The sequence below is a fragment of the Paramormyrops kingsleyae genome, chromosome 21, assembly GCF_048594095.1.
Source record: "Paramormyrops kingsleyae isolate MSU_618 chromosome 21, PKINGS_0.4, whole genome shotgun sequence".
Lineage (NCBI taxonomy): Eukaryota > Metazoa > Chordata > Actinopteri > Osteoglossiformes > Mormyridae > Paramormyrops > Paramormyrops kingsleyae.
The window spans coordinates 20,671,200-20,698,062 of NC_132817.1; the positions used below are offsets into that span (position 1 = coordinate 20,671,200).

Below are 26,863 nucleotides of genomic sequence, written 5' to 3' on the forward strand. Positions count from 1 at the left end.
GGGGGTTTCCATGTCCTAATCCCCATCCGAGCATCCTTTCCCCAGCACACGTGTGTAAGTGTGTTCCCAGTGATGCACTGGCATCCCATTCAGTGTCTCCCAACCCCCCCAGTTATTACCGAGACGAGCCCAAGGCCGACCATGGCCCTGCGTGTAGAAGATAGATGGATAATGGATATCATGTAAACCACACAGAAACCTATGTCCTAACTGCACTTAGTTAGATAGAAATAATTCTTCCTTCACCGATTGGCCCCTTTTTAAAAACCTGTAGCGCACTTGATCTCTCTGTCCCTATGATGCTTCCCACTGCGATCTATAGTCTGTAGCTGCACCACTGTTACCCCAACTGTGATTTCACAGAGCCCTTATACCACCAGAAGCAGTCAAGTGCACGATAATGAATAATCAAAAGGGTGACTGTAGAAATCCAAAAATGGATGAATATTTAATTTGTTCATATTTACCAGGCTCTTCTCCATGGAAGATTGCAGGTTTGCATGTTTCCCCCCCCCCCCAAAAAAAACCAAGATGCCCCAGAAAATACAGGTGAAGGTGACATTCATCTATGAACTTCAACATTTTGATGAATCACGTGGAATCATATTTGACGAAAAAATGGAGATGTTGTTGAAACGTTTCATACACATGTGCTTTTTTAACTAAAAAAAACCTAAACTATGGCATGACTGCTATGTCTGTATGGAGCCAACAGTCTCATGTAGAAAAAGTAGTAAGAACAAAAGATTCTGTGTGTGTCTGTCTGTCTGTCTGTCTTTCTAACTAGTATATTGTGGGGACCACATTTCCTCACAAAGTGAAAAAATCTGTAACTTTTTAGTTTTGTGAGATCACTTTTTTAGGTCCCCACAAGGATAACCCCAATATTTGAAAAATCTGCAAATGCAATCAACAAAAAGTGCCAAAGGTCTTGTGTGTTGTTTGGTTACTCATGGTGAAGGATATCATAGTTGGCATTAGGGTGTCAGATAGAAATGAATGGAGAGTCCCCATAAAGATATGAATATGTGAACTGCGTGTGCGCGCGTGTATGAATTGCAGCTACGTTTAATAGGCAGACAAACTCAGCAGGACTTGGCTCAGGGCATTCCATCTGTTGGGCTCGATCGTTTGGGATCTTCACTAAAGGGGGTGCTCCCTGCAAACAAAGAGGCTTAAAGGAACCAATCCTGCTTACAGAAACAGGAATTCAGCACAAAGTATACTAAGTTGCTTTTTGTTTGTCACCAGACGATTTGCTGCATATATAAATATAAAAATATACTTCAAATAAAATCCATAACCTGTACTGTAATAACTATTAATTTCTATCCCTGGAAAGATCATATGTGTCTATTTATTTGCTTCTGTATTTCTGATGCAGATGTCAACATTGTGTAATTTTTTGTGTCTTCTGATAACTAATGTTATATTTAATTATTCATTTATTTTTTTAACATCCCCCTCCCACATTGCAATTTTCAGTTTGCCACAAGCCCTCAGTGGTCTTTTAAGGTGAAGATAGATGGGGAGACCTACGGGCCGTATGAAGCTGATTACCACAGACTGATCCGCACTGAATTAACATGCCAGCTCTTAGATGAAGACTGGCTAAGCCTTGTAGCCTTGTTTAAGATTCATTCCACAGTGAACGTGAATAAAATTTTCCAGTCAAGTTCCAAACATCCTATCTAATAAAATAATGGCACACCCCCCCATTGCAAGAAAACAATATTGTCATTCCTCATCCTCTGAAAGCACTTTGCATTTCTGCTACGATAGGAACGAGAAATCGACTGCATTTTATAGATATTTATTAGATTTTTTTTTTGTAATGTAGACATATTTCATAATTAAGATTAATGCCTTCAGGGAATAAACACCATTCGGTAGGTTTGCACCACAGACTTAAACATTCAGCCTTTTTTTATATTAATGTCTGAAAAATACCGTTGGATAGATCTCTCTTTAAAGGATGAGTGTGGGGGGCTGTGGATGTGTAAGGTGCTGTCTCTCTGCTGTGGGGGTGTGAGAGAGCCCCCTCCTGGACTCCAGCCCCCCCCCCCACTCTGTGATTTCGTCCCCAGGGCCCTGTTACCACGCTGTCGAACCGGGGTCTGCAGTAGGGGAGAAGCTCAGCCCGCTGTCGGCAAACCCTAATTGGGAGACCTTTGCCACGGCACCTTTTTTTGGCATTTATTTTCCAGATTCATCAACAACGGACAAGATAATGCAGCTAATTAAGAGGGAAAAGATTGGGCCGAGTCTTTCAGTCAGCCGGCGTGCTGAATGGAGGGTCTTACTTTACAAACACGGCTCAGCTTTGTGTCACGCCGACTAGAAAGACCTTAAAAAGACAAGAAATGAGATAAAGGCAGGATTGCATGGGGAATTATAAGGGGTATTTTATTGAACCGGCAGCTGTTCTCAGTAACCTGTATATCACAAACTGCACAAAAGTGGCATTATGTTACAGTGATATAGTTCCAGTTTTGTTGGGGGGGGGGGCTCAGTAATGATCATTATATATTGCTACCCCTGGCTGTTTGCTCAGCATTTACACTCAAACTAGCAAATCCATTTGGCATAGATCTATAACACTTGGTGCTATTTTAATGATAATGTATCCTAGACTAAAAGTGTCCTGCTAATTCATATGTATAAAAAGCAAACTTCCAGATCCTTGGAGAGAAGATGCCAGACTTTTTTTAGTATTTCTGTAGTCAATGCCAGTAGGTCCTTAATTATTACAATTAAGTGGATATTTTGATAATCATATTTTCTTCAAGATTATTATAATAGGAATTGAGAGGTACAATAGCAGTTTTTAATGAAACAATTCTAAAGGTATTTTGTCATTGTTGGCAATCACACAAAAAGTGAAGGCATTTATTGATTGGTCTAACGTTTAAAATAAATTACGCCGATCACTAAGATGTTGCAGTCATTATATGGTAACTGTAGGTGCTGCATGATTAAATTGTGTCGTAAATATATAATAAAGATTCATATAAACTAGCTAGTATATAGTGTAACTGGTGCCATTCATGTTCTGGTTTGTTGGTCTGTCTTAATCATTAGATTGACACCATCACCCAGATTTCATCTCTGCACCACGATTACACCGTAGCCATTTTAAGTTTAGGAATCATTAATTAGGAACTATGAATTTTATCAATGGATCAATGAAATGATATTTAGCATCTGTTTTTGGGGGATATAGCTGGACTATTTTTGGAGAGGGTTGGGGCTGGATGAGGTTATGGTCTGATGCCTTGCTTTGGCTGTGGTTTCCGAACCCCGACAGCGACATGCATGAATCTGACAGAGTTGACACACAACACCCCATTTCTGTTGGAATTTGACTCGCCGACCAATCGTTGCACCTGGCCCCTCCCACCTAGCTGCTCATTCGCCCTCCTCGTTGCCCATCCATCCCCTCTCGACTTACTTCGCTGCCAATTGTTTTTGTAAACAAAAGCTACATGAAGCATGTGACTGCAGATACGTCACATCTCCATCGGAGATGCACACAGCCCAACCTGCAACAATTGATGCGCTCATTTAAATTTTAAAATTTATGAATGGAATGTATATTTTAAATATACAAATATATTCTTCCACTATGACCTTTGTTACACACTTGATAGTCATATAGATTGTGTTTAAGGTTTTCTCTTGCAAGTAATGTTTTTTTTTCCATTTCCTAAATGTACAAATGGAAAAATGATTTACTTTTAATGTATTCTTTGAAGCTTTCATTTTATAGGTTCATGACATTACAGTTTATGCATATAAAACCACCATAATCTGTTTTAAAATTTTTATATCGATCATTTTTATTTAATAAACTACTAAACATACTTTTATTGTGATGAAATTTAATAGCGAAGCTTAAACACTGTAAATGGATGTCTTATCAGTATTTTGTGTAATACTTGATACCATGTGTTTCAGCCCCTATTTCATGTTAGTCATCTGCTTTTAAATATCAGTGCTGCCTTTGAATTAAATCCTTTAGCATAAATAAGTGTATTTCTGTCCCTATTTGGAAATATACTGTTTTTATGGGGGGAGTCATTTTCTGCCCAGGAATACTTACTAAATGTATGCATTTTGAGCAATGTCACCGTATCCCTTGTAAATATCGAGATGTACATGCAATGCCCTGATGTCAAAACAATGGCGAGTTTTTGAAATCCGGTCTATTTTTTTAGGTGGCTTTTCCACAGCTCTGCTCACATACACCATCTGTCCTCCTTCTTTTAAACCCAACCTGTCTTCCCCTCAGGAGACCGCTGTGCGGGGGGGGGGGGGGGGGAGACACTGCTGCCTGTGGGAGATCCTGCAGAGACCCATACCCCCCCCCCCCCTGCCGCCTGGTAAGAGAGGCGCTTCAAACACCCACAATGCTCCTCTGCGGCGGGTGTCGCTAGTTTGGCCTTTGCAGCTCAAAATAGCGATTTCAGCCTGTTGAGGATTCAGCTATTGGAGAAGGTCACAATATTACAGTATAATTACATTATTTAATGGCCTTTTCTTATATGCATTTTGTTCTCCATTATTGAGGTCAAGTCTACATTCAGCCCCCCATTTACAAAGCAGACACCTGGCTTTCTTTTCTTCCTCCAACATGCATCTTTGAAGTAAAGCAACAATATTCAAGAGGACCTTTTTCAGAAAATCTCAAAAAGCCAGTTTCCATGCATACACAGTATCTTTAAACACTCTCAAACACGTGCAGCCTTATGCTGAAGCATTCTTCTCTTTCAGCTGTCGAACCTCTGCAACCACCCCCCCCCCCCCCACTTAGACTCTTGGCCAAGGAAATACACTCACCAAGCATGTCCCACACTGAGCCACATGGCCCTGTCTGAGTGCCTCTAACTTACCAGAGATAGAACGCTGACACTTGCAAATTTATCAATATTTCATAATTCCAATAAGTAATTGCGAATTTCTTAAAATACTGTGTCCTGTAAAGTTTCAAGTACACTCAACGGGAGGTTGTCTTGGTATTTGGTGTGATAAAAATGTAAAACACAAAACCACCATGTATATGCATGCATTGGAAAGATATTAAAATAAGCACTTTGACTACTGCTCGTATAAAAAGTTGGAATATTTCAATCTTCCTCAAATATCTGAGAGCAGTACAGAAGCCCCCCATGTTACAATGGTCTATTTTATGATATTTTGACTTTACGATCGATATGATTATTCAATAAATTCTATCCTTTATTAATGATTTTGCTCAGCTGTAGGCTAATGTAAGTGTTTTAAGCACGTTTGAGGTTGGCTAGGCTAGGCTATGATGTTTGTTAGGTGAGGTTTACTGTATTATAATGCATTTTTCCTTACGATAGGTTTATCATAACGTGACCTTATCGTAACCAAGGGACAGTCTGTACTTTGCTGGCGTTTACTTAGCCTAAATGAAGAAGACGCACACTTGTAGTATTTCAGCATTGGATGTGAAAGCCAGCCAGTCTGTTGGATATCAAAGCAGTCAACTTAATGAAAACACATATTGCTACAGGAGCTTTGAAGGTATCAGTGGCTGATTAATAGGAAGTACAAACAAGTATCTCAGTATCAGTAGGACATGACAGAATATAGCCGAAGGCTTTCTCTTGTAAACTGTACAGTCCCAAATAAGCTAAGCTGTGTACTGGAGTAACTAAGCCTTGCTTAGTGTGTGATCATCTGCTGCTTCTGCACAAACTGTATCTTGAGTAAAGCCCTGTGAATTTAGTATTTAACTCTAACATCTCCAAAACCAACCACCACCTACGTATGCAAAAGCAACCATACTCAACTAAGCCATGTGAAACTCTGTATAGCCTGTTAGTATGACACATACATACTCTAGTTATATCTTTAAAAATTCACGTTTTTGAGGCAGGAAGTGCACACTGAAAGACGAGCGAATGAAAGGCCTAGTGGAAGACCAATTTGGCCATTTACTGGAACCGTGTTCAAAACATCTGTCCAGGCTCTTCCCAGATCCAAATAGGCTGGTCTGCAATCAATGAGCTGTGGCAGTAAGTCACAGAGCAAGTTATTAAAGTGTGTGTACGGGGTAGGCATAGATGTTACTTAACTCTAGTCGCTCCAGATGTCTTAGCAAATTATGTAAAAATATCATTTAAAACAGAAGAAATATTTCCATTTCTAGGTAGCATTGCACTAGACAGAGAAAAATAGCTTCCCTCTCTCACGTTAGAGAAATGCATTGTTTTGAATCACATTATTGTCAATGTTAGTGTCTGAAAGTTAGGGAGGAACAGAAATTACATACATGCATATAGATTATAAGTTCTATCCAATATATTTTATGAAAGGTGCATATTAAAAACTTGTGTATCTTTATTGGACACAGATTTCTATCAGCTGCAGTTCAGTTGTTTATACTTAAACTTTAATGTCAAATTTTAATTCAGCAACACCAGAAGTAATTAAAACTCTGGGACAGTAGTATTTAGCTGAGACTCTGATCCGAGGTTTGGTGGTATTTTTCGCCTATTATTATTCATTGGCAGCAAAAATTACAACAGGCTTGTTGAGGTTAATGTCAAACTAGTCCAATTACTGGCATTATCACTGTATGCAAACAGTGTCCAACCACCCATCAGTTTATGCTGGCACAACTCTGCATAATACATGAGACATATTTTATATACGCCGTTACTACCAGAGACCCATAATTATACTTAATGACTAACCCAATTCAATGTGCATGGAAAATGTTTGCAAAAGAATATATTATAAATTCATTCAATTAATTTTTTTCTGAATTTGTCACATTTAAATCTAATAATAAAAAATAAATTTAGGGGTGTAAATTGCAGTTCTAATCAGGAGGGTAAAATAATATAGTACAATAAACAAAGAAAGAGAGAGGCTATTCCTTAGATACATCTAAACACATTCATGTCATATAATCCCATGACATTACAGCATTAATGTATAAATGTGTATGTGCAGCATATCGCAACGAAGGAACCCGTCTGTATGAGAGTCCTGTCAGTTGGATCAGTGGTTCAAGTTTGCTGGAGCAGCGAACAACAAAGGCAGGAGAAATGATGGAAAGCAGGTCGCCATTAAAAACGGTTCCTCCTCGTTCCCTTGGCGTCCTGCCCGCCAGCGCAGAGCGGGGCCTCGGTTCAGGGCCGGAGCGCCGCCACTACGCGCCAATCAGAAGGCAGTAAATCCGTACAATATCAGGACATGCTGAAGTCTGCCGGCTTTTACTGTGTCTGGGAAAAAGCAGATTTGTTAGAAATAATGGGTGGATTTTTTTTCTGCATTCTTGAAGATAAATAGAAAACCACAGCTGGTGAAATTTAAATAAGACAAACAAAAACAGTGTAACTGTATATTCCGAATGGCGTGATCGTGGTCGGCTCTGCTTTATTAACGAAGACTCGTTATGGAGTTTTACATACTGCTGTAGCCTCCTCACTGTTTTATGGACATATCAGATTGACAGAGGTCCTGTGTGGCTGCTGCTGGAGATCAGTAAGCATTGTAAGAAGGGAATGAGGAAATGGATCTACCTACAGAATTAACCATGAAACTGTCAGGTCTGGAAACTTTTTCCCTCTCATCTAACACTGTAATGACAGGGGAAAATGTAACAGTTTTGTAAAATATATATATATATGAGTATGTGTGTATGTGTGTGTGTGTGTATGTGTGTGTATGTGTGTGTGCATGTGCAAAATATATATATATATAGCGCACCTTTAAATATGGTTTTTTTTTCCATGCACAAGTGCAAAACACACCATCTGCTTCATGTTGGAAATAAGTCACACTGCAGATTTTAGAGCATTTCTAGGAAATCTCTTCTCTTTTTTTTGGTGTATTTGTAATCCAGGAAAGTTAGTTGAAAATTAATTGTTACAGTGCAAAATGACTCCCTTCTATGTTCAGAGGTGTGTTTTGTTCATAAATTATCTGCTCCAACTGAATGATACAAAACCATTAGTTGCATTACCAGGTATATAATAATGTAACCGTAATTTCAATATGAAACACCAAAATAATACCCAGTAGTGAGAATATGCAATGCCCATTGCAATTATGTAGTTTTATGTGCAACAAAAAGTATAACGCATTTGTGGACTTCCCACACAAACACAATTTATATACCAAATATTTCACCTAGGAATCAACCTCACTCAAATAAATATTTCATTATTTTTAAATATTTGTTTACTATAACATTCACAAAGTTTTTCTTCCCAACCATTAAGTCCAGCTATCTTTTAGTAGTAGTATATTTTCTTAGAATTTTGGCATGTTATTTAAAATGATTGAAACAGTGCACATTTCTGTGCGTCATACATTTCACCAAGAGCAAATAGAATTGGAAAGGCCATCATGGCTGACCTGGGCTTGAGCGCCTCCTATAGGCTGATGGCTTAGCAGTTCTAGCTTAATTACATGTCATCATCTGACCTGTAGAGTGAGGAAAAGGAACCATATGCTTGGCAAAATGATTTGGACGGTAGTAAGTGTTACTTTGACGGTGTTCAGGCTGGCTTTGTAGGTGCTGTATACACTCAAAAATGTTACAAAAAAACTAATTTCTTAGTTTAATGTGCCAAGGGCATCAAGATTGACAATTTGGACAAATGTATTCTGTAATGCAAAGTGTGTACCTGCTCTGACCAGCCTATAATTTTTGGTATTCATTATTTTTTTTTTTTTTTTTTTTTGGCTAGACTGAAAATGTGTTTATCTAAGAATGTTCCCTTAAGGCTTCTGTTTTTACTCCTGTCTGCTAGACATATGTGTACTGCCTCTATTTCTCTGTTCTGACATGAATAAAAATAAAGCAGCACGTTTCAGACTCTCCAATGCAGGTGTTTCGTAAATTAAAACAGAGGTAAGATGCTTAAAATAAGCACGCGAGTGCGGCAAACGCATTTGGATATTTTTCACATTTTTCCCTTAATTGCCGATAACAGTAGCGAGAGTAAATAAATGGATGGTTGCTCATTACGTGAGGTGACAGAGAGGGCTTGTGTAATCAAAATTATAGAAATTATACTTTATCACTCAAAATATGACCAAATACTGAATTAAATATAAGTGCAAACAATGACTCCTGTCCACCGATCAGATAAATATAATAATGCCGTTTCATAAGCATCAATAACAGTAAGCAACACAAAGAGGGGTAATGGGGAGGGGGAGGGGGAAATGTTAAATTAACGCCTCTGAAATTGGTAGAGAGAGACACAATCGTAAGAGAGGTGTGAAGTGTCACATTTACAGGTCAGACAAAGAAGTCCCCCCACCCTGCTTCATGATGGCTTATCTGTTGTGCCAAAGGAAGCACCTGCTGGGTCTGTTAATTGAGATCAAGGCGGGACGGGGGTGTTAGGGGGAGGGGGGGCGGCAACGTGCCAGTGCTGGGTGGCTGCCGCTCAAGGCATCGCCTCACAAACAGGCCCCATGTCTCCATTTCAGGGCTTTTCTGAGAGACTCCCAGTTGACTGATGGCTTTATTAATTAATTTGTTTAGTATTATTATTATTATTATTATTTTCTAGCAGCTTCCATAAGATAAGTAGCTTGCATTTTTCATTAACAGGGCAGGAAATTCAGAGACATTCACATTTAGTTCCGGTATTTGTTTTTAATTTGTACAACTACGGGTGTCAGGTACTTCGGAAGGCTTTAGTGTGAGCATATCCCGTCTCGCTCTGGGGTCCGAGCGCAGGGTCAGTCCGTTTATCTGGCACCCTGGAGCGTCTTCTGGGGTTAAGGGCCAAACCTGCTGGTCACTGAAGATGTTCGACCTGAGACCAAATAGATTGCATCTCTTTGGTCAAGTAGAGGTCTTATTCAAACAGTATTTGCATGATGTTTTCATTTTGTTGCAGTTGTTGAAAGCCATGTGCATTTTTTTCCTCCATTATTCTTGTGTTTAAAATCACACTTTTGAATGAGCAATTCCTTTAAGAGGTCAAATAGTATAATGTAAGTTTCCACTAAATGTTAATACTATATGTGGGTTAAAAGAATATCTGTATATGATTGATTACTAAGGCATCAAGTCAAACACAAATTTCATTGACTAATAAAAAAGTAAAAGTCAGAAAAGCAGGGCTTCTCTATAAACAATACCCTGGACAATTAATAAGGTGCTCACAATATCTTACATTCCAAATCAGTGGAAGTTACTCTTACAGTATATATTTGTCAAATTGTATTAGTGGTTTTGAACTTAAGAAGTTTGTTGTGTAACAAAGCGTGGAATCGACACACTTACAAATGCAAATGCAGCATGCTTTATAAACATGAAACAATAGCACACTTAGATGCAGGACAAACTGCAGAAATAATGTGCAGAAAGTCCCTAATTGTGCTGTAGTCACTGTACCTATACGTTATTGAGTATACGTTATTGAGTATATGTTATTGAGAATTGAACTGTCAAACTAATTATTTTACCTCAAATAAGGCCAAAGAGACATCAACAAGGCATCAGAGAGAAGATTAGCTCTACAGGTGACAAATCTATTTGTCAGTGACATTTTTAGTGTTAAGTCACAGTGACTATGATCTGATCAAAGAGATTATCCCCCACTGGGTCCAATTAGAACCATACTGTAGTAGGAAGAGAAAAAAAATCACCAACTTCTGTTATTCATTGTCCAGGCCTAGACATTTTTTCCTCAGCATAGGTATTTTCTACCATCGCCATGATTAAGGGAAGATGGCTTTAGATTAAAGTGCTCTGTCCAGTCACTTAGGACTTGGAGGGCATACGTTGTACCTCATTAAGTCCATTCCATTAACTCCCAAACACGGTTTGAAGTGTATCACGGTCAAAGGTCACGCGGAAAACAGATCTCCATTTAACTCACCAGCTGGAGATGATAATTAGCAGGTGTGCCGGTGCCGGCGTTTACGGGATGACATAAGGCTGCTTCTCAGTGGTGGCGTGATCTGGCAGAGCACCGCCGTGGGGAAAACTGGCTGGAATGGGGAACGGCAAAGCGGTTTATTTAATTCCACACACCGCGCGGTGTAGCTGGTGTTTAAGCTCCCACTCAACAGCTGAGAAAGCGGAATGACACTGTAAAACAATAGATGATCACAAAAATGTTATATTTATCAATTTAGCAACAAACAGTCCCTGTAGAAAGTGGAGAACACTGTGACATGGAGATGTCACAAGCTTGTTTTATTATACTAATTGTCATATTTAAAATGTACTGATTTTATAAAAATGTCCGACGAGCGAAGGCCATTGGGATGCAATTAACAAACTACAAAAGAAACACTTTAATCTCTTTCATAACGTTGATGTCTCTTGATGTACTGAACTCTGATTAATGCAGACACATTCAAAGCTTTTCAAGGACAGATAACCTGAATTTCAGTGTTTATTGTTTCTCTGTAAAGACTAAAAGTGTATTTTTGTATTGATGTTTTTCCCCTGTATTGGTTTATCTTTAGACAACTAGTACTATCAAAACAAAAGTTTGTTTTACCAAGGAGAGGGACCCAGGCACATTAGGAATCTGAAAAAACAAAAACTTTGTCCAACTGACAGATTTATAAACACTAATAGCTCCCCATAAAAGCTATACCCTGTAATAAAAATATATATGAATGAGTGTTTTCACTGGATGTGTCTCATTGGTTGGGATGGGTAACAGATCTTCTTGACAGAGGGCTTGTGTTGTAGATGGCAGGTTTACTAGACTCAGGGCTTTACATTTCTGGGGTAACGGGGATTGGCTCGGGACGGAATCGACGCAGCACAGCAATAGCACACAAACACAGAGGTATAGTTTTGGCAATGAAGGGAGGAAGAAAACACTGGAATGTCAGATGGGACATAAGGAACCATAAGTTTCCAGGATTGGGTCTCGGTAGCGGTCAGGTCTTCAGTCTGGGATACCTGGGGCAGGAAATGTTGTAAGTACCAGGAACCAAGGCAGGTAAGCTGAATTCTCACCTATAATGGTAGCTAATTGAAGCTACCCATCCCCCCCCCCCCCCCCCCCAAAAAAAAAAAAAACACTTGGTGCCCCCGTCCTTTGCACTGTAGGTTTATTCCCTGATGGTCATCGACCCCAAATAAAACTGTCATGCAACGGGAAGGCCTCGGCACAGCAACGCCGGGCTAAATAAAGCCCCGACAGCTTTCATCCAGCGAGGAAGACGGAAACGCCAGCATCACGCTGTGGCGCTTTTCACAGGACGGCGGCGCCTCGCTGGGCAGGACGGCGTGAGCTCAGCGACGCCGGACTGCTGGTGGGGCGTGACACCGCGAGGAGCAGCGGAGAGTGGTGCGTCTCAACTGAAGTGTGTGCCAGCAACTAATTTTCTTATTGGTTTTGGTTAAGTGGAGGCGAATCCGAATCAGAACTGAATCTGAGAGCGAAACTCATGCCTCAGTATATCTCAGCAGTGTGTGTGTGTGTGTGTGTGTGTGTGTTGGGTCCAGCTAACTGCATGCAATATACTATCTAGGCCTGTGTTGTGCTATGTGGATTTTTTCCTGAGTAAGCTGTTTTTGTGTTTAGTTCCTCTGCATCAGACTTTTGATAAATGTCCTTCATACAGAACTGATGGAGATTCCTATTTGTGTGATAAGTTGTGCTTATTTATGAAATAGAAGAGCACATGCAGGTCTGCATCAGGAGGCACGTAGGTACTATTGCATTTTCTCAGGTGTACTTCCCTGAAGAAAAACAATGTCACCGTTGTTTTCCATAGAACCCTTTGCGTACTTCCGAGACACTGCCACATCCTTCTTAAGTTTACACTAATTACTCTCCCTGTTTGTGTTTGGGATTTGGCAGACAGCGGAATTGCTACTGGCATGGTAGCATTCCTAACAGTTAATAAATCCAAAATATTATGTGTGAATTTAAAAAAAAAAAAGTGCCATTAAGCAAAGGACATTACAGAACCTGAAGTATAAACTCGGTCTAAAAACCAGGACAGTAATTCAGGACAACTGTGACCTCTGTCCCTAATAAAAGTAAGATTAGTGGTCAAACAATTCCAATAATAAGATCCATATGGAACCAAAGCTTCCACATATGTAATTAGACAAATCTAACAGCTTTGATGAAAGTAAATATAAGGACATTTCTTGACATTTAATATGATGTATTGTAAACATGTGGTATAATTTGTTAAGTTTTCTCCTTTAATCTTTAGCAGAACCGTTTACTAGATATTAATGCTAAGCTACTCTGCTGGAGACAACACATAATAGTTTAAGACTTCAAACTAAACAGTATTTTTAGTCTGTAGTTGTCAGTTATTTTTATGTTTTTAAGGCATTGCAGAAGCAGACTGGACATAAACAGATTTTTTTTTTCATAAATCAGTGGAAATTTAATTAACATACGAGAAAATGGGACACCGTGTTTTTATTTTTTTTTCCTATAAAAGTTTCTACTGCAGTCTTTAGCAGAAAGGTTTTTGGAACTGCCAGGTACAACAAGCAGACCAAACCGAGCAGGTCACGTGGTGCAGACTGTGACGCACAGAGAGCCCAATGTTAACTTGATCGAAAGCCTGAGGGTTTTTTGGCAGCAGAAGGAACGCTGCCTTGCCCCGTGTCATTGTGTTGCTAATTAGAGGAAGTTATCTGTGCAGGTGTCTGGGTTTTGCACGCTCATAATTGCCACCCTTTGCTCCTGTTTCCTTCTTAAATCCTGTCCTCCACGGCAAGACGCGCTATGAGCCGGACAGATACCTGCTTGGTGACGCGGCTATTTAAATAAGACGCGCTGATCTCCGCCGGATCCCGTGAATAACGAGCGCTGCTTACCTTCCTGTTTCTCAAACTAAAATGAGAAACACACGAGGCACGCCGAAGTGTCTCTTGTCTCTGGAAATGGGGGAACGTCGGAAATGTGATGTTAACATGATATAAGCAGAGGAACAGCAAGTCCAGCAGAACTCACCATCTCACTGACAAAGATCCCCTGAAGAAAGCATGGACGCTCATTTAAAATAACCTTTACCTTCTTACCCACCGAGTAGTCTTTCAAACTGAGAAAAACTTTCTCACATGCCATCTGTGTGGTGTGTTGATTTGGACGCTCTCCCTAAGATGTATGGGTTTCTACTAGGGATGCAACGTAAAATCCGAACCGTTAGTTTTAGCATCCACGATTCGGTGCACGTAGCCGAACAACGGTTATGAATAGTAATTTTAGTCATTGTGATCTCTGCTTTAACATGTTTTTTAGACCATGTAACTTAATCGCTAAAACGGATTTAAGCTATTTTTCTGTGTGGCCACACGTGAGTTGCAGCCATTCAACAGCTTGGAAACAGGGCCGCAGGATAATCGCCAGAGTTTTGGGTGACAGGTGTAAATATTCTTCCGAACGCCGGCATTTCGGCGAACTTAACAATTTTGATCAAAGCCTTTGATGTAGCAAATTTTAGGTTTATAATGGCATGACATAGATTTGCCGTAAGATTTCTTGCGCAAGCATCACGCCAGATGCGTGATCAGTTGGCAACCCTGTTTCGGCATTATATGGACATTGACTTACGCCCACAATTTGGTATGCAGATAAGTAGTGTCCCTAAAATCTTAGTAATCAGTATAAATTAGGCATTTCCTTATGTTTAATAAGCACAAGATCTCGTATTTAAAAAATGTGGCTGTCAGGATGTTGTCCCTTTCATCACCACCACTTCAGTGCTAATCGCTTCCATGGTATACTAAAACACCAGTATGAATACGCCGGATTTATACAGATTACTAACTTTCGGGCGTCACAATACAAATCTCATTAATACAGCATTTTAGGAGTACTACTAGTACTAATCTGCCGCCGCCATTTTGAAATCGAAAGCGAGGCTGGGCGGGAGTGCCCTCCAGAAAAACCGGGAAGTACAGTAGAAAAATGGCTCGGGCCACAAACCTTGAGCCGGTATCACATTTTACCAAGAACAAGGGGCCGAGGAGGAACGTCGAATCACCAAGAGACAGCAACTGAATAGAGGGCCACATTACTGGTATCAAAGGTAAGTTAACGATTTTGACAGGCTTTGTCAGTGTGCTAGCTAATCAGCAAACGTCAATATAATATTTACAACGTGATTAGCTAAGCATGGTCATAAATAAGCTTAATTTATTTAAGTTTGTGGTAAACTGTTGCACAGAATGCTCATTAGGAAATTGAATGTTAAGTGTTTTGTAAAGGTAACGTTACATTTTGTGTTAACTAACGTCAGGTGGTATATTTATGACAATGTTTAGCCATCTAGCTTACAGGCTACTGTTTTTTTTTTTGTGTGTATCAGTACTACTTGAACATTTGCAGTATATTTTAACAATACCGCGATAATACTAATAACCTTGATAATTTGATATCACAATTATAGTGACCAAAATTTTCATACAATTTCATCTTCAAATCAGTGCAGAAGTTTATCCTCTTCAGTTTGTATTAATTTGCTTGCAAAACGTTATCACCTTATCCTGCTGGACAGCACTCACAAGCACTGTTACCCTGAGCTAGGTTAAAAGAGCAGGATGCTATACGTATATGATACATTACACAATGTTCTGCACAGTTAATCGATTGGGTATCTTTTAGGTGGAACCAGAGTCAGGTACTTCATTTCAAATGATAATGGGTGTTCACATACAAAAATAAAATCTTAAGCACCACTGTGAGGAATTATAGCAAAAGGCGGTTTGGTTATACTGTATATCCTCAGTACTGAAAATCCATGATTCTGCAAAAGTGTGTATACTAGGTTTGCAAGGGTCCGGGTTACTCGGAAATCGATTTGTCGATTTTGGTAATATGTACAGACTGGTACATGGCAGTACGCCATACTAGTATCAACGAATTTATGACATTACGATGGCTACAAGGTTTGGCAGCTAATAGTATAGTACCTGACAATAACGTAATTATTATTTTTTTCATTCTTAATGTAATAAGTCTGATGTAATAACTGGCCAATAATATTCATTTCCTGAAACAATAACATAACTTTCTGCCAATAATGTAATAAGTTATCAGCTTTTATTATATTAAGGACTGAGAAATTCATTGTTATTGGCATGCTGTTATGTTATTGCTAGTTATTACATTATTGGCTGCTACATTAGATGATAGGAATTTTTCAGCTCCATTATGGGACCACCATCGTATATGTGACCCATCATTGACCGAAATGTCGCTATGCGGTGCATGACTGTAGGAATAAAAAGATGGATGGGGGGTGTCACAGTACTATCGTTTGGGCAAATATGATTACTTTAATCGACTCCCTCTCCTTCTGTGGATACACTGTACCTTGGTTCTTTTTGATAACTGAGTCTGGGTACAGTGGTATCAGGATGCTCTGTGTCCTTTGCACGCCAGATGTCGTTGCATGGGATGGGGTGTGGTCTAAGTGACACCTATACCCCTTTTTTTCAAAATAAATTTAGAAAGCATCACATGAGATGAAGCTTCCAGTTTTTATCCAGTATAAGGGAAAACTGGAGCAGATTTTCCTAAACTACGTCTGGGGGCCTGATTCAGTTTGACCAGTGCTCCGGATTGTCCTTAAATTATGTAGAACTACAGGTTTAGTTTGGATAAATTCATGAAATATGTTTCTTTCCATCATTTAGAGCTGTTTGTGCACCTGTGTTTTTTGCCTTTCCACATGAATGGTTTTCAAGTACCGGCTCCCACCGAGAACAGTGGGTAGCCCATCTGTACCGGAAATGGACTTGAGGAGCAAAGGTCACCAGTTCATGTTCAAGGTGGCGTCCTGCTGTTGTGTTTTCGAGCGAGTTCTTAACCTGAACTGCTGTGGAGAAATATGCAACTGTAGGTGAGCGTGACGGTGTAGGATGCAGGCTGCAGGAGACGTCAGGCGCTTTGCAAAAGAATACCACTAGAGCAAATGAATTATAATGGGGGGCCAGTCACGTGTGCCTGTTGCCAACATGGCCGTCGATGTGGCTTCGCTCTGGACTCTGCTGCGTTTCTGAATCTGACGTGGGGAATATCTGCATTCCAGGTTACCTCTGCCTTCTTCCGGGCTTAGCATCACACCTCGAAACATTACATCAATTCAGAATTCTCAGTGAGGTTAATGCACCAATTACTCTGAACACTGATGGGGAAATAGGTGCAGGTTCTCCAACCTTGTTAATCTTAATAGCCCAGAAGGTTCTGTCAGTGTGATTGGGGATTTAGGGTAACTGCCTCTCTGTCGTTCAGGTGTACCTATGAATATTTTGCCCACCCCCTGGATGCAACGTAGGGTTATACCCATGACCTCATATATATGTATATTTTTTTAATGAAACCCAACAAAATTCAAGCATTATTCTAATACTTTGCAGTTCTCCTTGTTTAACACACACAAACTTCAGCAGATAATATGTGTGTGTGTCTGGGGGGGGTATGTATATATTACATTGTGGGGACAACAAACCTGTTATTTATACAAATTCTTAAAAATCTATGAATGCAATCAAAAAAATGCCAAAAGTCATTTATTTTGTTTGGTTACTTAAGGTTAGGACTGGGTACTGGTTAATGTAGTCATAGTTGGGCTTAAGATTTTGCCCGTCGAAATGAATGGAGAGTCCCCACAAAGACATAGATACCGAATCTGTGTCTGTGTGTGTGTGTGTGTGTGTGTGTGTGTGTGTATGGGACCATCAGATGAGCCTATAAGGTTGCAATATTATGTTTATGAACTTGATTAGTATTTAACTAGTTGTTGCAGGAATCCTCTTCTCTGTAGTTCTGGCAGGAATATGAAGCAAAGTAACTCAATATTAGTGAAGAACATTTGGAGGGTAAAAATGCCATTTTATCAATTTTAGAGATCGTAAAGCAAATTGTGGGGGGATGGTTTAGTTTGTTACCAAGTACATCTATGGAAATGCACCAAAATAAACCGCAAGCCGAGAAGAATATTAGTGCTATATATATATCAGATGTCATAGAATTGTCTACACATCTGAGCATTTCTTCCTAGCACCAGCCGTGCCGATAGCCTGCGCGCTGCCATTTTCTCATCTCCCACATTAAAACAACATGATTAAATATGGAAAAAGAACAGAGGTCTGAAGGCTCCTCGGGGATATCATTAGGGCAAATTGCCAAGGAATGAAACATGAGCCATCCAGGAGAAACTGTGAGCTAAAAGAATACCAGGGGACCAGTACGCTCGACAGTTGGAGCTCCGGTAATGTGCGAACTACAGCTCCAACTATCAAGAGACTCTGCTCACTGACACACACAATGTCACAATTGACCAGCAAACCGGCCAACCTTAACGGCTGCACAGCAGCAGCTAAATAAATCTCTCCCCAAACACCCGGGTATACATCTGTCTGCCTTATCACAGTGCTTTTGCTTTTCGTGTTTTTATTTCTTTTTAGATGGGGGTGGCATTGTATGGGCGTGGGGGGGGGTTTGGTTGGACCACCATCTTCACATTAGCAGTGGCTCTGGTATCATGCTAGCCAATCAGTTAATTAACATCAACTGGGGAGGCGATCCATCAATTATTTTTGCTCAAATAAGGGAAGATGTTTGTCCGAGATCTTCAGTCATGTTGTGCAAGGTGAAAATACTGCTTACGGGTCTGTGAAGTAACCCTAACTGGTCAATAATTTGCATCCTTGGGTAACTTGGGTTTAAACAGCACCACCAGAAAACAGGAATGAAAACGGTCATCTCCATATTGTCAGATTTCTAAATTAATTAATTTGTGGCAGCATGGGACCAACCTGAAAAGGAGCCTCTTTTGACGTCAGTGCCGTAAAGCAAGGGCTTAAAGATTTTTGTATCTACCCTTCTTCGGTGGTTTTTAAGTCCCACAGTCACCTCAATGCGGATGATTTATGGGGCAGTATAAAGGAATTCTTTGTCTAAGATAAGGAAGGGAGACCTTTAGATAAGCAGTTAAAAGCAAATGAGAAGATTTATTTCATGCACTCATTCCTAGCTTATGTCCTGCATGGTAGCAACTCAAAGTGGCATTGTTAATACTTCCGGACATAAAGGTCCAGAAGTCAGCATCTTAAAATACACAGAATCTTACAGCTAAGATTTTTTAAGGTTTCATTTGCATTTTATTCATGCAGACAGATGTATGTTTTTGAATAAATGATCAGATACAAAACCCTGTGTTACCTGGTCAACGGGGTGTTTGAATGCAGAATGGAAGCTACCGGATTCTGGATTGTGGTTTCTTTTGGTGTTAATTCTTGGTGTTCTTGTCGGATTACAAAGTAAGAAGCATGGCTACACTAGCAAATGTTTATGGTGGCTTTTCTCCCTTTTCCTAATTGTTATGCCATTACAGGAATTGAGCAGGCCATTAGGAGAGTCAGATATGATCGATTACTGGTTGCCGCATACTAGGTAATATTAATCGAAACACATTAATTGAAACAAGGAAATTGATGCATTTATGAATCAAAGACATGTCACCTAGATCAGTGGTTAACAACTAGGGGGCCTCAATAAGGACCGGGAATGACCCCTCAATTTACTAGAAAAGCATACATATAAGCTCAGCATGGTTATCAATATATTTTCAAAACCAGATATAGGATGACACAATTCCATTTATATTAATATGCATTTATTATGCAATTTAAATTAGGGCTTTTAAAACATTTTTAAGAGAAAGTAATAGTATTCCTTCCGGAGTGTAAACAGCTTGAGAGTTTCAGTGCGGTTACACAGGATTCCATAATTCTTATCTAAAATCAAACCATTCAGTTAGCAGCGTCTCACAGGGAAGCTGATGTAGCGGAGAGGCAGGGAATCGTTGTTACTTAGTTCATTTTTAAATATTGTTAAAAATATAATTTCCAGTATTTGTTTAATTTTGTTGAAGGCTAGTACCTTATAATGAGGGGTTTTTTTTTCAATTATTAAGCACATGGTCAAAGGTTGTCAGGCTTCTGATGTTAGAGCCATTTGCCAAATAGATTTAGTTTTAGTTTTTTTGTTCATAAAAATTCACCTTCTGTTTTGAGCATGTCATAAACGGAGGAGAAAAAAAATCTGAGTGTTCTTGGACATAGTGGAGTGAAACCTTGTTTGAGTCATGTTTAAACAAAATTACACTGTTTGGCAGTGTAACCAAATTAAAATATGTTTATTAATACACATTAGCAATTGTTGTCATCATTGCAGAACAGATACAAGAGAAAGAAAATCGAAACCTGCGCAGGGGTTCCCAAACACGTTTTGTTGGGTGCTTGGATTTAAAAAGGTTGAGAACAGCTGGTCTAGATTGCTTCAAATCACAAACGGGTACAAATTTTCCTCATAATCTTGAAAAAAACAGAGGCAGAACGCAGCGTGACTCCTCATTCTAGCCTCTCCTGAGAGTGTAATTATTACTGCTTTTTCTCATTTGTTGACAAACACCTGGAAGGCCCCTCCAAACCCATTTTGAAAATGGGGAGTTAACAAGTAGCAGGCAATAAAGGGAAATGATAAAACTGTGAGCACCTGAAGGTCAAAGGTCATGGGGGCAAAAAAACTAGCAGAATGACAACGGTGGAAAAATGTCCGTGAAATCAATCCTGAGGTTGATTGGGCGGGGGGGGGGGGTGCTTCCACACACTCCTCCACACACTCCTCCACTTTAAGAAATTGCAAGGAAGCTACACAGCAGAAAGATTCGTCGGTGGCCACTGCAGGCCAGGCAACACAGGCTCTTGTTAGCATAGCGTTGACAGCAAGATGAAAAGACTCCAGTCAGGCTTGGGCCAACTGGGTCTGACTGAAAAGGGGGGGGGGAGGGGAAAAAAATCCCAGACCACAGTTGACTAGTTACAGTGTCTCATGCAGCACAATTATGCTAGCATATGACAAGCTGGCACGCTTGGGCAATCCCAGAACCAGCCACACGGGTTTGCATGGAGCTATGCTTTAGCCCTGGTCACCGTAAGTCAGCTGACACGTTGTTGTACCATCATGATTTATTCCGTAGCTTTGAATACATGGGAGTGTTCGGTGATGTTCTGGTAGACCAGCACAACAGGTTCGCAGTGGGGCCCGGACGTCGGGGGGGGGTGGGGGGGGGAGCATGCCAGTAGGATGCATAAAACATGTGCGGTGGCTCGCATCTTGATCCTGGCAGCTTCCTGGAACTGCAGGAAGGCGTCCAGCTGGACATCTGCCCGGCTATGACTGAATCTTTTTCTGCGGCGCATATTTCAAGACGGCGCCAGAGCTTGATAATACAACAGACGTTCGCACGTTTGCGTTTCCTTTGCCCTCTTATGCTGTCAACATGTAAACCATACATAGCGCTGCAGTACCACAGAAGATAATGATGGTTTGGGGCCTTCAAACAGGAAAACAAGATCACCGAACGGCAGAGCAGCCTGTTGGTGAATTGCTTCAGACATTAGCTACCGGAAGTTAGCTGCGAACAATGAGTACAAAACATTAGCTACTAAACTAAAGGGAAATTAGCAATAGGAAGTTTAATTATTATTATTATTATTTATTGTTATTGTTAAATTTACTGAATGTCTTAAGGCCGTTTGTCTTTGGGGGGCTCTGGGCCACCCACCCTGGGCCGGCAAACGGGCGATGGGTGGTTGGGTTGCAGAAGACATGTCCTGCTTATTTTCACTGAAGCACAGTAAACATCTGGGCTATAATCTGTCCAGGAGATAAGAGGCAACTCCCTTTGACTGAGCCTAGCGGAAAGTATGTGGAGGGTAATGTCATTACTGTATATTCACACACAATCGGGAAATAAAAACATAACGTGAATAGCAAGTCGGTGATCGCTAATATGCCAACCATGAGCTACTAGCACCCCATAGGGAACCAGCGTGTAGAAGGCAGAATACTTACTAATTTTACTGTCCGCACCCCCCCTCCTGGTCGTCAGCTTTTATCGTCATCAGCCCCCCCCCCCCCCCCAGATTATATTGTTTGTAGAAGTGGCTCTTGGCTAAAATTAAGCATTTTAACCCATCAAGGTTAAAATAGTGTCCATTTACTATTAAAAAAAAAAAAAAAAAAAAAAACCTAAATGAAGATTTGTACTGAAGCTGCATCTTGTGTGTTGGAGGGGGGATAGGACACATTACCCAACATTACCCAACATTACCCAAGCATTGTTTGTATGCTTGTTATGCAAGTTTAATTTTTGGGAAAGGAAACAACCATAAACTTTTCAGTGATACTTCAAGGTGTATTTACACTGAACACAATTAAAAATCTGTATGTATAAGTCTTATAGCAGGTCAGCTCTTTCAAATATCATTAGTGAATTTAATTATTTATGAGACTAAAATACTCATCATTACTATATGTCTCATTTCACCTAAATGTAATTGTACTAAAATTTTGTAGTGGGTTTTCGATGTGCAGTGTGTCTGTTTTGTTTGTGTTGCCCATAAAATGTCCATGCAGTGCTTCCTGATGCTTTGAGAGTATTTGACAGTTAAATATATTTCCAAGCAAACGTTTAGCCATTATCTGGACTGCTGCTTACCTTTCCATAGCACCCATGGGTCATGGGAAACACTGTCATACCATATTAGGATTGACCAGATATCACAATGATTTTTGGAAGAAGAATCAATTGGTGTTAAGTGCTGGTTTTAAGATCCTTAAGAGTGGTCCCATGTAAACAGGTCAGATAATTCTCTGATGTGAGAGGTTGAAATATTTAGTTTAACTTTTATGTGCATGAAATACAATTTATACGATACATTGATCTTATCCATCTATCTAAGAGCAGTAGAAATAAGGATCTGATTACATTTTCCCAAAGCAGCTTACAATAGAAGGAAGGGTTAGAATTTATGTGAGCCCCCTGGGATTTGAACCTGAGAACTTTGTGTTGGTAGCACAATGCTTAACTTGTTGAGCTACAGGAGCTGTCATCATTGTATTTTACTAAATATTACATTTAACATATTAAACATGTATTGTAACCATGGTTAATATATTGGTTCCATTGTGAAATAATGCTGTATGGACAGTAGACTTGTTTCTTGAAACGGAGATAGACATGATGAGTAAATGGGAAAATGCATCTAATATTAATAGTTTAATTTTAGGTGAATAATTCAGAGTAGGAATGGGGTAATATTAAGATTATAACCTTTAAAGGATTATGTTTCAATTTGCATAATGTTACAGTTTCCCAAATTTCTGAGTGGTGACACCAATACCTAAAATGAAAAAAGGAGGTTCTTTGAAGTAATGTAGTAAGTATGTCGCACTTTACTGAACCACATGCAAAGAAACACAGTATCAGGCAGCTCCTACCATTAAAACGGGACAATTCATTGTCTAGATCAAAGCAGCTGAAAACAGGACAGCGAAGGATAAAATCACAGTCTGCCTGGTAACTTTGCATTTGTCCCCAGGCTGGTCTGCGCTTTGCTGTGCTTCAAATGGGCCCATCTGTGGCTGAGGGTTTAAGTCACGGCACCTGGTGATCAGCCGTACCGTCCGTCAGCAGAGCTCTATGGACAAAATAATGATGTCGACAGGCAACGCATCAAATCAAAAAACTAGGCTGAAAGTGTTATTAAGTGACATATATAATTATTCGTTTTTTTTGTTTTTGTCCCTAATGCCTACTAACATCGCTACTGAAATGAGGGCAGTTAAGGAGTTGCGTGTGTGTTTGTGTGATCATGCTCTATGTTGCATTTTGGCAACTTGAAATCACTCTGCATGCCATTCTGGTTCAGTACCTGATCCAGAAGCTTTAAATACGGTCACTGTTTTCCTACTTTAGAATTATATAAAATAAAACTTTTTTCCCCATTACAATAATTATCTTTTTAATTACTTAGCTACAATTCAACTTGTTGATATTCTACTAATTAAAGTTTTGAATCATCCCATGTGTGCATTGTTAGATTTTTGATGTTGGTGGGTTTTAAAAAAATGTAGAACTTGACGTTTACCAAAGAATACTTAACTGTGCATCACCAGGACTCATATATACCATACCGTAAAGTGTTTATCAAGAAGAAGAAAAAAAATCAGGTCTGGAATAGATTGCCTTTGTTGCATTTAAAGGCCAGAGCAGCTTAATTGGTGAAACTGGAGCATGTTTGGTCCCGAGTGATTAGTCCAGCAGTTCGTTTTGGTTTTCAGAGAGATTGCTCATGCTCTCTTTCCAGTTTCAGGCTCCGGGTAATACAGTTATGCACAGAAAAGCAGAGGAGGGGGATAAAAGTTCAGACTTAAAAGCAATTTTCTAACATATAGAAAAAAAGAAACACTACTAGTGTAACCATGATACACACTGTAACATTAACTAACATGCATATATGTACACACACATAATTATTGTGATTATTGTTACAATTTTAACAAAAAATATTCAAAATGCACAAAATGATATAATTATGTAAAGCATGTATGAATCACCTTAATTTATCAAGATTTGTAAAATTGAAAAACGAGTTTGACAGAAATTACCTGATGGGAGTGTCGGCAGAGGTCCACTGCGTGATACAACTTAAACATCAGGAACGCCTGGAGCCATCTTCAAGTAAAGCAGCAGGTGCATCAGCATGCAGAATAAGCAAAATCAGCTGCAAAATGCAAAGACAGGGAAGCATTGCAGTGATTTTTGAAAGCCACCTTTCCCCACCTATGCTGGACCATAATTATGTCACACTGCTTTTGATTTTGCAAAATACATTACTTGAGTTCACAAATGCTGTATGAACTCCCTCAAAAAGAGAATGCGGTGGGTGTTGCTGGACCATCTGTAAATAGTTTTCTCTCTCTCACACACACACTGATTCTCAATTCAGTCTTGTAGCTTTGCTTTTTTTTACTATCTGTCTTGCCCTGTGACATTCGTCAGAGGAATTCACAGCATTTCAATTAACCTAAATCTAAAATAATGTATCTTAACTTTTGCAGCTCTTTTCTTCACTAGCTACTTTTGAAATAGCTTCTCACTGTTGCGCTTAAAGGTCAGTCTTAAAAAGAAAAAAGAAAAAACACCCTGGCCTTGATAGACAGACCTCCGAGCGAACGTTTCGGCTTCCGATTACGGCGGAGCATGACGAGTCGTTAAAGCAGCCATTAGCTTAACAATGTCCAGCTATGGTTTATCGGAGATCAGAGTTGTTGAACCCACTTCTGTTTCCAAACAAAATGTCAGCTTCTGCCCTTGCTGAACAAAAAATAAAACCAGCAGACTCAGATTGACAAGACTGTTTAGGTTCAGTATCGACTGCCTATGCAGCATGATGTATCGTTCAAGTTTTTTTTTTATTTTATTTTTTTTATTTAGGTTTGTTCTTCCCTTCTGCTGGAAGGACAGAAAACAATGTACCAAAGTGTGTCATTACAGCTCCCAGTACTGAATTGGCTCAGGCTTCAAGAACAAGCACCATAGAAACCAGTACTTCCAGCAGTCCTGAAACACATTTTTGTGGCTAGGGGTGTTCACCCCCCTGTCACCGACCCTCATGACTCCTGGGACTGATTTATAATAAACTTCCAGGAGTCTATAATTAACAAGGTCAGACGCCCCCCAATATCTGTTTCTCTCCAGACCCTACAGTTAGTTAACATATTTTACCGGCTGCCCAACACGATTCAGTAAAGCTGCAGCGTTTTCTCTTTCCCCAGCCCCTGTGCGGAGAATTAGTGCCCATCATGGCGTGGCTGGAAGATGCTGACACGCAGTAGAGGCGTGCTGATCGCTGAGCACCGTTCTGACTTCCAGCGTTTCTGCGTCGGGCCCTTCGGACCGTGTTCTCCTGAACGCGCACGGCTGCTCAAGCACAAAAGGCCACGCGTTGACTCACCCCCGGTCAATAAAATTGCCCGCAGAAACACTTACTTAACCCTCGTCTTGAAGCAGCATCCCTCTTGTCATCCGCATTCCTCATCTGTCAGCATCAATCTAGTTTACAACAAAGAATAAGTTACTATCTTGTAGGTCAGCGCTTTGGTTCGGTCCCCTGTGAAAGGCAGAAGAAATCTGAAAGCACAACAGGAGTTAAAAGAAACTGCTCTGCTCTGACTGAACAGTTTTGTAGCTGCTTGGATGTGAGTCTGAGGACTAAAAAAATCATTGTGTAACAATCTAAATGTTCCCTAAGCAACTGTAAAAGTCCTAATTCCTTCGACGTCAGTTAAAAGGCCTTTTATTCCTTTAATGCACGCACACGTGGTGAGCTTCATAAATACCCTTTCTAAAGAAAAATGAGCATGTTTGTAAAGATCACAGTAATGTTCTTTGGGTGGGTACGGGCAGCAGTTGTGGCACAGTTGGTGCCAACACTGCAGTACATTTCACACTTTTAAGTCTAAAAACAAATACTTTGCCAGGCTTTTTTTAGCGCACCGAGGGCGACTGAGTCCTGGGCGATGTTCTCTGCGGCGTTCGCATCACGGCACCGTGACAGCCCACTGAAAACGCGGTCTCCGACTTGCGCACTCTGTCCAGCGGCTGCCCGTCACTTTTAGGCTTTCTTACGGCGAAAATTGTCTGCATGTTTTTCCAGTTTTAGCCCTTTTTTATTTTTTTTTAAATCCAATAAATGCCAGGTGAAGAAAATGCAGAACTCTTAACTTTTTTTTTTTTTTTTTTTGCTGTGCCCATTGCCAGTACTCTGGTGGTGGAAGTTGGGGGGGGGGGGTTACTTAAAAAGTTGTGCTGAATATTTGTGCCGTAAAGTTGAGGCCTGTTATGAAAACATCAGAAGTACATGTGCTGGATGATGACAGATCAGATCACACAGCTGAATTAAATAAATGTGTTGCAATAAATGCAATGAAATAAATACAATGACATCCATTGAAAGCTGCCTTTAACTTGTGTTGCACTGGCAGAGATCCTGGCATATTCA

General features: G+C 40.0%; 1 protein-coding gene and 1 long non-coding RNA gene across 4 annotated transcripts in view; one reads left to right on the forward strand and one right to left on the reverse strand.

Moving 5' to 3' along the window:
- Nucleotides 1-9,681: 9,681 nt before the first annotated feature.
- LOC111840988 (uncharacterized) lies at nucleotides 9,682-15,043 on the reverse strand. The gene is made up of 3 exons (XR_002837564.2): nucleotides 14,931-15,043; nucleotides 10,887-10,998; nucleotides 9,682-9,815 (listed from the first exon to the last, which is right to left on the reverse strand). It is a non-coding gene; the product is annotated as an uncharacterized lncRNA (long non-coding RNA).
- Nucleotides 13,593-26,863, forward strand: part of LOC111840987 (LIM/homeobox protein Lhx9) — a 53,125-nt gene continuing 39,854 nt past the window's right edge. For all 3 annotated transcript variants that reach the window (XM_023806387.2, XM_023806383.2, XM_023806388.2), the window contains exon 1: nucleotides 13,593-15,033. The gene's annotated coding sequence lies outside the window, so the exon portion shown is untranslated. The remainder of the gene's footprint in view (nucleotides 15,034-26,863) is intronic.